This window comes from Dromiciops gliroides, chromosome 1 (assembly GCF_019393635.1).
Source record: "Dromiciops gliroides isolate mDroGli1 chromosome 1, mDroGli1.pri, whole genome shotgun sequence".
NCBI lineage: Eukaryota > Metazoa > Chordata > Mammalia > Microbiotheria > Microbiotheriidae > Dromiciops > Dromiciops gliroides.
In genome coordinates, this window is record NC_057861.1 from 74,875,402 (window position 1) to 74,886,553 (window position 11,152).

At 39.8% G+C, this 11,152-nt stretch overlaps 1 long non-coding RNA gene across 1 annotated transcript; it reads right to left on the bottom strand.

Moving 5' to 3' along the window:
* Positions 1-2,939: 2,939 nt before the first annotated feature.
* LOC122743819 lies at positions 2,940-10,320 on the bottom strand. The gene is made up of 3 exons (XR_006355026.1): positions 10,203-10,320; positions 3,591-3,704; positions 2,940-2,958 (listed from the first exon to the last, which is right to left on the bottom strand). It is a non-coding gene; the product is annotated as an uncharacterized LOC122743819 (long non-coding RNA).
* Positions 10,321-11,152: the final 832 nt, after the last annotated feature.

The following is an 11,152-nucleotide window of genomic DNA, read 5'->3' on the forward strand; positions in this document are numbered from 1 at the left end:
ATAACAGCATGACAAATAAGTCTTTGATTGAACATCTCTAGGTAGGTAGTGCAGTGGATTAAGTGTTGGGGTCAGTCAGAAAGACCTGAATTCAAATCCAGCCCCAGAAATTTCCTAGCTGTGTGACCTAAGTCACTTAACCTTTGCTTGTCTATGGATTATCGGTGGTCCATTGCATGAGGAAATGGCAAACCATTCCTATGTCTGAGAGAAATGATTATTAATAACCGATGATTTGGGGAGGTCTAGAGTTCTCTATTTCTAAAGTCCTGATTTTATAAGTTCAGTCTTTGTAGGTTGAGCTAACCTTCTCCTCCATCTAAGCCCCACCCAGGTGTGGCAGCCATTGTGTTCTGCTCAGGCTTGGGTGGGGCATAAGTTCTTTGAATAGATTGCCCAAGGTGAGGGGGAACATACATTTTTCTTATTAATTATTTATTGCCAAGGTTGATTGCCACCCTGGGGAATACCTACTTTTCAAGGACATAAAGCTTGTGAGCCCCCACCATGATTTTCTTTGGTCTAAGAGAGAGACATCCACATAACCATCCTTTTATTAAAATGCTGGCATTATTAATAAAATTATTAAATTACACAGAAATTATGTATTTTGAACCTTTTGCAATACTACATGTCTTTGCCAGGAAACTCCATGAATGCAGGGCCACAGGGTCATGAAGAGTCAGACACAACTGAAAAACAACAGCAACAACAATAGCAATGACAATGGCAACAACAATAGCAACAGCAACAACAGTGATAGGGAACATTTCCTACTGTGACGTGTAAAATTAAACGTGGTTGCCTTATTTCTGTCCCAAGTTTGGGGAAAATTAGCTAGGGTTTCTAATATATTTGTTACTTATAAATTAGAAGCTTTAGCGCCAGTTTTGGGGAATTAAGCACTTATTAAAGCACACCAAGTATTAGTAAAAAGAGAACACCTGGGTCAGAAAGTTAAGAAAAGACCTATCTAGCCTAGAGCTCCAGCCTGGCATGCTCCTTCCTCTAAGTCCTTCACCACCAGCCTGACCAAGAGCCAAACTGAGAGTGGCAGCTTCCTCCAGGTCTGGAGGAGAGGTGGTCCTTATACCCTGCTTCAAGCTAATTGGCTAGCATCACCCAAATCCATTGGTTCACTGGACTTGAGGGTGGTCCCATGTTGAGGTCAGAGTTCACTGCCTCTGAGAACATACCCTCTTGAGGGCCAGGCAGGTGTGGTTTTAATTGAATTAACTTTAAGTGAGTTAATCAGCAAAGTCAGTCAATCCAATCAATTCAATCAATCCAAATCAACCCCCTGAGCTGGGGCCTTTGGACATTCAGAAACCCATTATTTTCTCATACTCCAAAGGCATCCCATTCCACTTTGCATTAGCTCTAATTGTTTGGAATTTTTCCTGACATTAAACCTCCATTGGCCTCTTTATGACTTTCACCCATTGCTCCTTTTTCTGTTTTACAGGACTAAAAAATCTACTCTGATGGAGATTGTAAAAAATGATGATGGTGGTGGTGGTGGTGGTGGTGACGATGATAACATTTATATAGTACTTATTATGTGCCAGGCACTCTGCTAAGCACTTTACAAATATTGTCTCATTTGATCCTCACAACAATCCTGCAAGGTAGATGCTATTATTATCCCAATTTTACAGTTGGGGAAACTGGGGTAAACACAGGTTAAGTGACTTGCCCAGGATCACATAACTAGTAAGTATCTGGGGCCAAACTTGAACTGCATTCATTCTGACTCTGGGCCAGGCCTTCCAAATCTGAAATTTGGTGGTGGTGGTGGTGGTGGTGGAGATGATGATGATGAAGATAATAATGATGATCGAGGATATGTATGAGAAAATAATTATTAATAATGAATTTCTTGTGGAGACCCAGAGATCAGTTTCAGTCCTTCCCCCCCCCCCACTACAGAAAGTTCAACTCTTGCCTAGGATGAACCCAAGGCTAGCAAAGGAAATGAAGATAGACTCCTTGTCTAACTCAGTATAGAACCATACCTAGATACTGGAATTTGTCCTTCTTTTGCATACTATTTCTTGAGTTTATTTTTAATTTGGATTGCCCTCAAGTCATGTTAACCAATGGAATTGAATGATGATAACCAATTAGCTTTGATCTATGTATAATAACCCACCTCTATCTAAAGAGGATAAAACCCTTGGTCATGCCAGGGTTGAGCTTTCTTTGCCCTCTCTTTACCTGCTCCCTTGGCTCAGATTGCTTTCTCTTGGTGTGTGCTCATCCTCTTAGGATTATGTAGGTATGAAGACTTCAGACTATGAGAAGTTAGGGAGAAACATGGTCAATTCTTTACTGATATACAATTTTAATTAATAATAAATGCTTACTGCCAAAACTTGTGTAATAGCCATTAATATATAAATAGCAATCAATTAATTTATACAATAGAGTTTTAGCCTAAAATTTAAACACACACACACACACACACACACACAGAATAAAAGCTTTCAAAACATATGTTTTGAATGTTTCTTCCTAATGGAAGAAATCAGAACCATGTGGGAACAAGATGAAGTTCATATAATTCCCATCATTCCGACTGCTACCAGTCATGTCCTGAATTTGTTTTCAGTGAGCCTACAAAATATGAGCTTACATGCTGTAAGGGGCTAAAATTCTGGCTAGTCTGTCTAAAATATCTAATGAGTGGTTGCCAATAAATTAGAAGCTTTAACAAGAGTTTAGACTTTTAAGCATTTATTAAGGAGAATAAGAATTTGTTGAAGAGAGAGAGAAAGGCCTAGATTCAGCTATCTATCTCAGGGAGCTACAGTTCTGCTCAGCTCTCCATGAGAGTCCTGGCAAAAGAACCTGAGAGAGCCAGCCTTGCCCCCTCTTCCTCCCACAAGCAAATGTCACTTCCTGATGCCAAAGAAAAGCCACATGGCTCCAAGAAAAAAGCCCGTTTCTCAAAACGTTCTGAAAGAGGAGACCAAGAGTCAAGTGCATAACTATTCAGACACTCCTCTACCCTTTGGACTATCAGCTCTAACTAAAGGACTCAGGAGATCCCAAAAGACTGGGAATAGGAGTTTTCTCCAACTAAACCTGTCCCCCAAAAGATGACCAGTGGCTCAACTCCCCTGTTGAAGAAAGGAGGTCGTGAATGGGAGAGATGTAAATTTCTTGTGATCCCATGGTCCCCAGACAGCTCATCATCACTTCTTTGTACCTATGTTTTTTTATACAGAGAACATTTCAAAAGAGGATGGACACCACCAGCTCCAGGGCCAGAAGAAGTTAGTAGGAGGAGCCATGGACTCAGAGGCAATTCCTTAGCTCCAGTCACAGAACCCTGAGGAAAAAGGGACTCTGAGACTGTGATATGTCTTGTCCTCCTGTAACTTTTCTGTCTATATGAGCTTATGATCAAAGCATCCCAGAAAATCCTAAAGGATGTTTATCATAGGGGTTACTGGTGCAAACGTTGGGCTAAATGGTTTAGGGGAAGAATAGAGGTACCAAGTGCTCATATCCCTGTACCTTCCCTGCTCAAACTGGACCATAGGACCCAAGAGGAATTCAGTGCCCCATATTTTCATCATACTTACTTCTGTAAATAAATAAGTAATATGTAGACAAGAAATATGACGTTGTCCATAGGCCAATGATATTCCTCATCATATTTCCCACCTGGGGATCCATTGTGATCTTCTCTTCTTCACCTGAAATACATCATGCTAATTTAGGAGAATCTGACCTGTATATTCTATCCTAGCAGAGGACATTCCACATTGGTCTTTGGGAACCTCCTCCCCAAGCAGAAGAAGGTTAGCTATAGGGACATCCTTCCTGAGGAGAGGGGCAGCCTTGGCCCTGCTAGGGAGGAGGATGGAGATTAGGCTTAGCATAGGGAAGACAGGGGCCATGGCCACACACTCCAGGCTTCCCAACCACTTGTCCCATCCCTGGGTTTCTTTAGCCCTGTAGCTCCTTCTTCCATTCCTTGTACCCATTCCTCACTCACAGATGTCTCCCTTCAAATGCCAGAAACTGTCTACCAACCTCAGGCCAAAGGATATTTATTGAGAATAAAGTTAGACTATACAGAGGTGTAAAAAAGAGGGTATTAATTCTGGAGAACTATTTTTAACTATGCCAGAAGGGCTATAAAACTGTGCATACCCTTTGACCCAGAAATACCACTATTAGGTCTTTATCCCAAAAAGATCATAAAAAAGGGAAAAGGACCCACATGTACAAAAACATTTATAGCTGATCTTTCTTTGGTGTCAAAGAACTGGAAATTGAGGGGGATGCCCATCAATTGGGGAATGGCTAAACAAGTTGTGGCATATGAATGGAATGGAATACTATTGTGCTATAAGAAACGATCAGCAGGCAGATTTCAAAAAAAAACCTGGAAAGACTTATATGAATTGATGCTGAACGAAATGAGCAGAACCAGGAGAACATTTGTACACAGTATCAACAACATTGTGTTATGGTCAACTGTGATAGACTTAACTCTTCTCAGCAATACAATGATCCAAGATAATTCCAAAGGATTCATGATGGAAAATGCTCTCCACATCCAAAAAAATGAACTGTGGAATCTAGATGCAGATTGAACCATAATGTTTCTACTGTTTCTGTTTTCTGTTTTTTAAGGCTTTTCCCTTTGGTTTTCATTCTTCTTTCACAACATGACCAATGCAGAAATATGTTTAATGTGATTGTACATACAGATTGCTTGAAGAGTGGAGAAGAGAGAGAAGGAGAAAAATTTGGAAATGGAAATCTTATAAAAACAAATGTTGGAAACTATCTTTACATGTAACTAGGAAATAATAAAATATTTAAAAAAATAAAGAGGGTCCTCAGCTCAGGGAGAGGAAATGAGGGTATTAGTGTAATAGATGTGAAGAGGTGCTGCTTTGTATATTTTGGGGAGTCAGCCAGTCAATTAGTCAACAAGCATTTATTAAGTCTACTGTGTGCCAGGCATTGTGATAAGTGCAGGCGATTTTAGAAAAGGAAAATGGCAATCCCTGTTCTCAAGGAGCTCACAGTTTAATGGGGGAAAGAACTTGCAAATAACTATGTGCAACTACACCATATTCAGGAAAAATAGGAAATAGTACTTCTTTCCTTCCTCCCTCCCTTCTTCCCTTCCTTGTTTCCCCTTTCTTTACTCCTATCCTTCTTCCCTCCCTTCCTTCCCCTTCCTTTTCTTGCCTACCTCAACCCCTCCCTCCCTAACTCCCTTCATTCCCTTCTTCCTTCCCTCTGTCCCTTCTTCCCTTCTTCTTTCCCTCCCTCTCCTTCCATCCTTCCTCTTCCTTCTTTCTTTCCTCTGTCCCTCCCTTTATTATTGGAACTGTGGGGCCATAACTTTAGCCCAAGGCTCTTTCTGCTGGTGACAGGACCAGGGAAGGAAGAGCTGAGACCATGATCAGTGCTCACCTGAATCTAAGGCATGTGGAAATTAAGACCAGAGTGGCTGAGCCTCAGAACATTTGAAAATCCCATTAGCTCCTGAGATGAAAAAGGAGGCAGCTCTCTCTGACTCTGCTTCCTAACTTTCCTAAGGTCGTAGACAGGAGACCCCAGCCTTTAATCTGATTCACTATGTAATGATTGGAATGATGCCACCTGCTGGAGACTTACTGTAGAAAAGCTCCGCCATGAGGTGAAGGTCTCTGAGGGAAAGACCATGTGTCTTTTCTTTGGCATCAGGAAGTGATGTTTGCTTGTGGGAGGAAGAAGGGGGAGGCTGGCACTCTGACTCTCTCTCTTTCCTGTGGACTGTGGCAGAGAGCGGAGCTAGGAATGCTCTCTCCCTTTAATAGATAGAGGAATCTAGGCCTTTCTCTCTCTCTTTACAAAATTCTTACTCTCCTTAATAAATGCTTAAAAGTCTAACTCTTGCTAAAGCTTATAATTTATTGGTGACCACTCATTAGATATTTTAGACAGACTTTTAGAATTTTAGCTTTAACAACTACCTATTAAGTGTAGAAGCAGATTGGTGGGGGTGAGGTGGTAGAGGCTCCATATAGGAGTACTTTTCTTTTCATATGTGCTACGTGCAGTTAACCATATGACCACAGTATGCTGAGTAACTGTGTCCTTTGAGTGTGAGAGGCAGGTTTAATTGACTGATATAAGAGACAGGGTAGGGGCTCTAGTTACGTACAACTTTGGATAGTTTGATTAAAAGCCCACATCTGTGTGACCTCTGGTAGACATTCTACTAGACCACCAGTCTGGTCTCTGGCCTTAGGGAAGGGGAATAAGACCTTTCCTTCAGCTCTAAGCAGCCTTTTCCTAAGCTCTTTTAAAGGACTCCATCCTATGGGGCTCTAAACCCTTATGTGAGCAGAGGCACAAAGGTGATATAGTGGATAGAGCACTGGACCTGAAGTCTTCCAAGAAGATAGAGGTCTTTCTGAATTCCAATCTAACTTCAAACACTTAATATCTGTGTGAATCTAAGCAGGTCACTTAACTTTTATCTGCCTCAGTTCCCTCAACTGTAAAATGGGGATAATGATAGCACTTACTTCCTAGGAATGTTGTGAGGAACAAATCAGATAACTGCGAAGTACTTAGCAGAATGTCTGGCATGTAGTAGGTACTTAATAAATGCTTGTTTCCTTCCTTCCTATGGAAAATGAAAAAACTACTTAAATTCATTCCTCGATAATCCCCTCTGGTCATAATCCTCCCTCATACCAAGTATTCTAAGTCCTAGTCATCATTCTAACCCGATTCTTTGTCCCCCACTGCCCAATCCCTTATTCCCATTCCCCTCAACCCCACCTAGTGTCCCATTCTACAGTTACTCACTCCTCCTGTGCCTTCTGGAATGCCTGCTCCAGAGACAACAAATTTGCCTTTATCTTCAAACCTTTCCTTTCCCACTCTTTCCACTTTTTGGCTCTCACTGAGACCTGGATCTTTCTTGATATCAGAATCTCCCTGGCCACCCTTTCTAACACTGGCTAAACTTTCCCTTATTTCTCCAATTTACTGGGCAGGATGGGAAGTTGCATTACTCTCTACTACTATCACTCAGTAATCTCTCCTCCTCTGAAGTTCACACAATCCATATCTATCACCCAATCAATTCTGGTAGTTGTTCTCTATAGACCTCTAGGACACTCCCCTTCTTTATTTCATGAATTCAGTGCTTGGCTCACAATCTCTCCTCAACTCCTACCTTCACACTAGGGGAAACAGATAGATAGATAGATAGATAGATAGATAGATAGATAGATAGATAGATAGATAGATAGATAGATAGATAGATAGACAGTGCCACAGACACACTAAACTCCAAATTTCTCGACTTGCCTATTTCCAATGACTAGTTATCCCTCTACCCAATTTAAACCACCCCAAAATTCCATTTAAAAATAACTGCAGAAAAAAATAAAATAAATTAACAATAACTGTAGATAACAAAAAAATATTTGGGACTCTACCTGCCAAGGCAAACCCAGGAACTCTATGAACACAATTACAAAACACTTTTCACATAAATCAAATCAGATCTAAATAATTGGAAAAATATCAATTGCTCATTGATAGGCTGAGCTAATATAATAAAATGACAATTCTACCTAAATTAATTTACTTATTCAGTGCCATACCAGACTACCTAAAAATTATTTTATAGAGCTAGAAAAAATAATAAAAAAATTCATCTGGAAGAACAAAAGGTCAAGAATATCAAGGGAACTAATGAAAAAATGCACAGGAAGGTGGACTAACCATACCAAATATGAAGCTATACTATAAAGTTGCAGTCATCAAAACTATTTGGTGCTGGATAAGAAATAAAGTAGTGGATCAATGGAGTATGTTAGGCACAGGAGACACAGAAGTAAATGACTATAGTAATCTACTGTTTGATAAACCCAAAGCCTCCAGCTTCTGGTATAGGAACTAAGTATTTGACAAAAACTGCTGGGAAAACTGGACGATAGTACAACAGAAACTAGGCAAAGACCAACATCTTACACTGTATACCAAAATAAGGACAAAATGGGTACATGATTTAGATATAAAGGGTGATACCATAGGCAAATTATGAGAGGAAAGAAGAGTTTACCTGTTAGATCTATGAAGAGGAGAAGAATTTATGAACAAACAAGAGATAGAGAATATTATGAAATGCAAAGTGGAGCATTTTCATTACATTAAATTAAAAATGTTTTGGGGCAGCTAGATGGCGCAGTGGATAAAGCACTGGCCCTGGATTCAGGAGTACCTGAGTTCAAATCCAGCCTCAGACACTTAACACTTACTAGCTGTGTGACCCTGGGCAAGTCACTTAACCCCAATTGCCTCACCAAAAAAAAAAAAATGTTTTGTACAAACTGAAGCAATGCAGCCAAGATTAGAAGGAAAGCAGAAAGCAGGGAAACAATTTTTTATAGTCAGTGTTTCTGATAAAGGCCTCATTTCTAAAAAATATATAGAGAAATAAATCAAATTTATAAGAATACAAGTTATTCCCCAATTGAGAAATGATAAAAGGATATGAACAGGCAGTTTTCAGATGAAGAAATCAAAACCATCTATGGCCATATGAAAAAATGCTCTAAATGATTACTGATTAGAGAAATGAAAACTAAAACAACTCTGAGGTACCTCACACCTATCAGATTGTCTAATATGACAAAAAAGGAAAATAATAAATGTTGGAGAAGATGTAGAAAAATTGGAACACTAATGCATTGTTGGTGGAGTTGTGAACTGCTCCTACCATTCAGAAGAACAATTTCGAACTATGTCCAAAAGGTTATAAAACTATGCATATCCTTGACCCAGTAATACTACTACTAGGTCTGTATCCCAAAGAGATCATAAAAAGGGGAAAGGACCCACGCATACCAAAATATTTATAGCAGCTCTCTTTGTAGTGGCAAAGAATTGGAAATTGAGGGGATGCCCATCAATTGAGGAATGGCTGAACAAGTTGAGCTATATGATTGTAATGGAATATTATCGTGTTATAAGAAATGGTGATCAGGCAGATTTCAGAAAAAACCTGGAAAGGCTTAAGTGGACTGATGCTGAGTGAAGTGAGCAGAACCAGGAGAACATACTACACAGTAACAGCAACATTGTGTGATGATCAACTATGATAGACTTAGCTCCTCTCAGCAATACAATTATCTAAGACAATTCCAAAGGACTCATGATGGAAAATGCTCTCCAGATACAGAAAAAGGAATAGTGGAATATGAATGCAGATTGAAAAATACTATTTATACTATTTTTCTTTTTTAAGGTTTTTCCCTTGTGTTCTGCTTCTTCTTTCACAATATGACTAATGCAGAAATACGTTTATTGTGATTGTACATATATAACCTATACTGGATTTCTTTCTGTCTTGGGGATAGGGAAGGGAAGGGAGGGAGGGAGAAAAATTTGGAACTAAAAATCTTATAAAAACAAATGTTGAAAACTATCTTTACATGTAACTGGGGACAGCTGGGTGGCGCAGTAGATAGAGCACCGGCCCTGGATTCAGGAGGACCTGAGTTCAAATCTGACATCAGACACTTGACACTTACTAGCTGTGTGACCCTGGACAAGTCACTTAACCCCAATTGCCTCAGACACACACAAAAAACCCCCCAAAAACAAACAACATAAATACATGTAACTGGAAAAAATAAAATACTATCAGGATTTTTTTAAAAAGAATTTTGAGGAAATACTACAGTCCTTACTCTCCCCATTTTAAAGATGAAGAAACTGAGCATCAAAGAATTTATGGGATTTTCCCATAGTCACAGAGTTAGTGTGACCAGTGGGATATGAGCCCCGTGTTGCTTGATTCCAACTCTATGTACTAACTCATCTCTGCTCACTCACCACCATTCTACATTCACACATACTCTACCCTCCCCCAGCAGATCTCATGGATCTCCCAGGAAGTTCTCTCTCAAGCCATCAGTTTCTCCTGTCCATTTTTTCTGATAAAATATTGAGAGGGGGAGGGAGTGCCAATTATAGTATTGTTGAGTTACAAAGATGGATGGGACTCTGGAGATTATTAATTCCAAATTTCTCCTCACCCCACTACTGCATCCCACTATATATTTATCCAATCTACACATTTTACCACAGGAAAAAAAACAGACAAAAGACATATGGAAGGAGACATACGGAAGGTCACACATGGTATTAGTGATATTGCTTACCTTGGCACTTAGGGAAGGAGAGTGGGGGTATATTCTGTGTCTTCCTAAAGTGAAAGTTAAAATAACATATAGAAAGCCAAAGCAGTGAGTTTGAAATGTTAGGAGCCCATTGGGTAGGGGTGGGTCAAGTGACAGGCCTTAGTAACAGTCACCAAGTAGGTGGAGCTCTAGAATGGTATCTGGGCCTAAAGGGGTGAAATGAAAGTTGGACTGTTAGCAGCCCTGCTGTAAAAAAGGTGATGTGATGCAGGCAAAAGATATTGTGAAGGGAAAAGTGAGGTTCAGAAAGAGCAGAGTGGTTGTACAAGGCAGCATTAGGGACAATCTCTGAGGAGATCTTGGACTGGTGGTCTCTGGTGCTGTGGGTTATTTTCCTGCTGTATAAACTCCCTGTGGCTTTCTGTTTCCTATTTATGTTCTTTAATAAAGTGAGCTCTGGCATGTGACCTACCATCATTAGCTGGGGCTGAGAGAATACAAAGCATGGAGACCAGATCATGTGGTCACCTGGGGGAAGAGACAGTGAGAAGATGAACTGTTAATCCAAACCATTCAATGTCAAGACAACAAAAGTTTATTAAGTGCCTTCTGCAGGAAATGTGAAACAACAATGTGAAAGATAGACAGATATATTGATAAGACATATAGATAGATGATAGAATTCAACTTTTTTGTTTTTAATCTCTTTTTGGATAGCAACCTAGTAGTGGTATTACTATGTCGAAGAGTATGCATTGTTTTATAGCCCTTTGGCCATAGTTCCAAATTGCTCTACTGAATGTTTGAATCAGTTAACAACTTTACCAAGAGTCTATTAATGTCTCATTTTCTCCATATCCCCTACATTTGTCATTTTCCTCTGCTGTCCTATTATTCGATCCAATAGGTATGAGGTAGTACACCAGAATTATTTTGACCTGCATCTCTCCAATCAGTAGTGAGAGCATTTT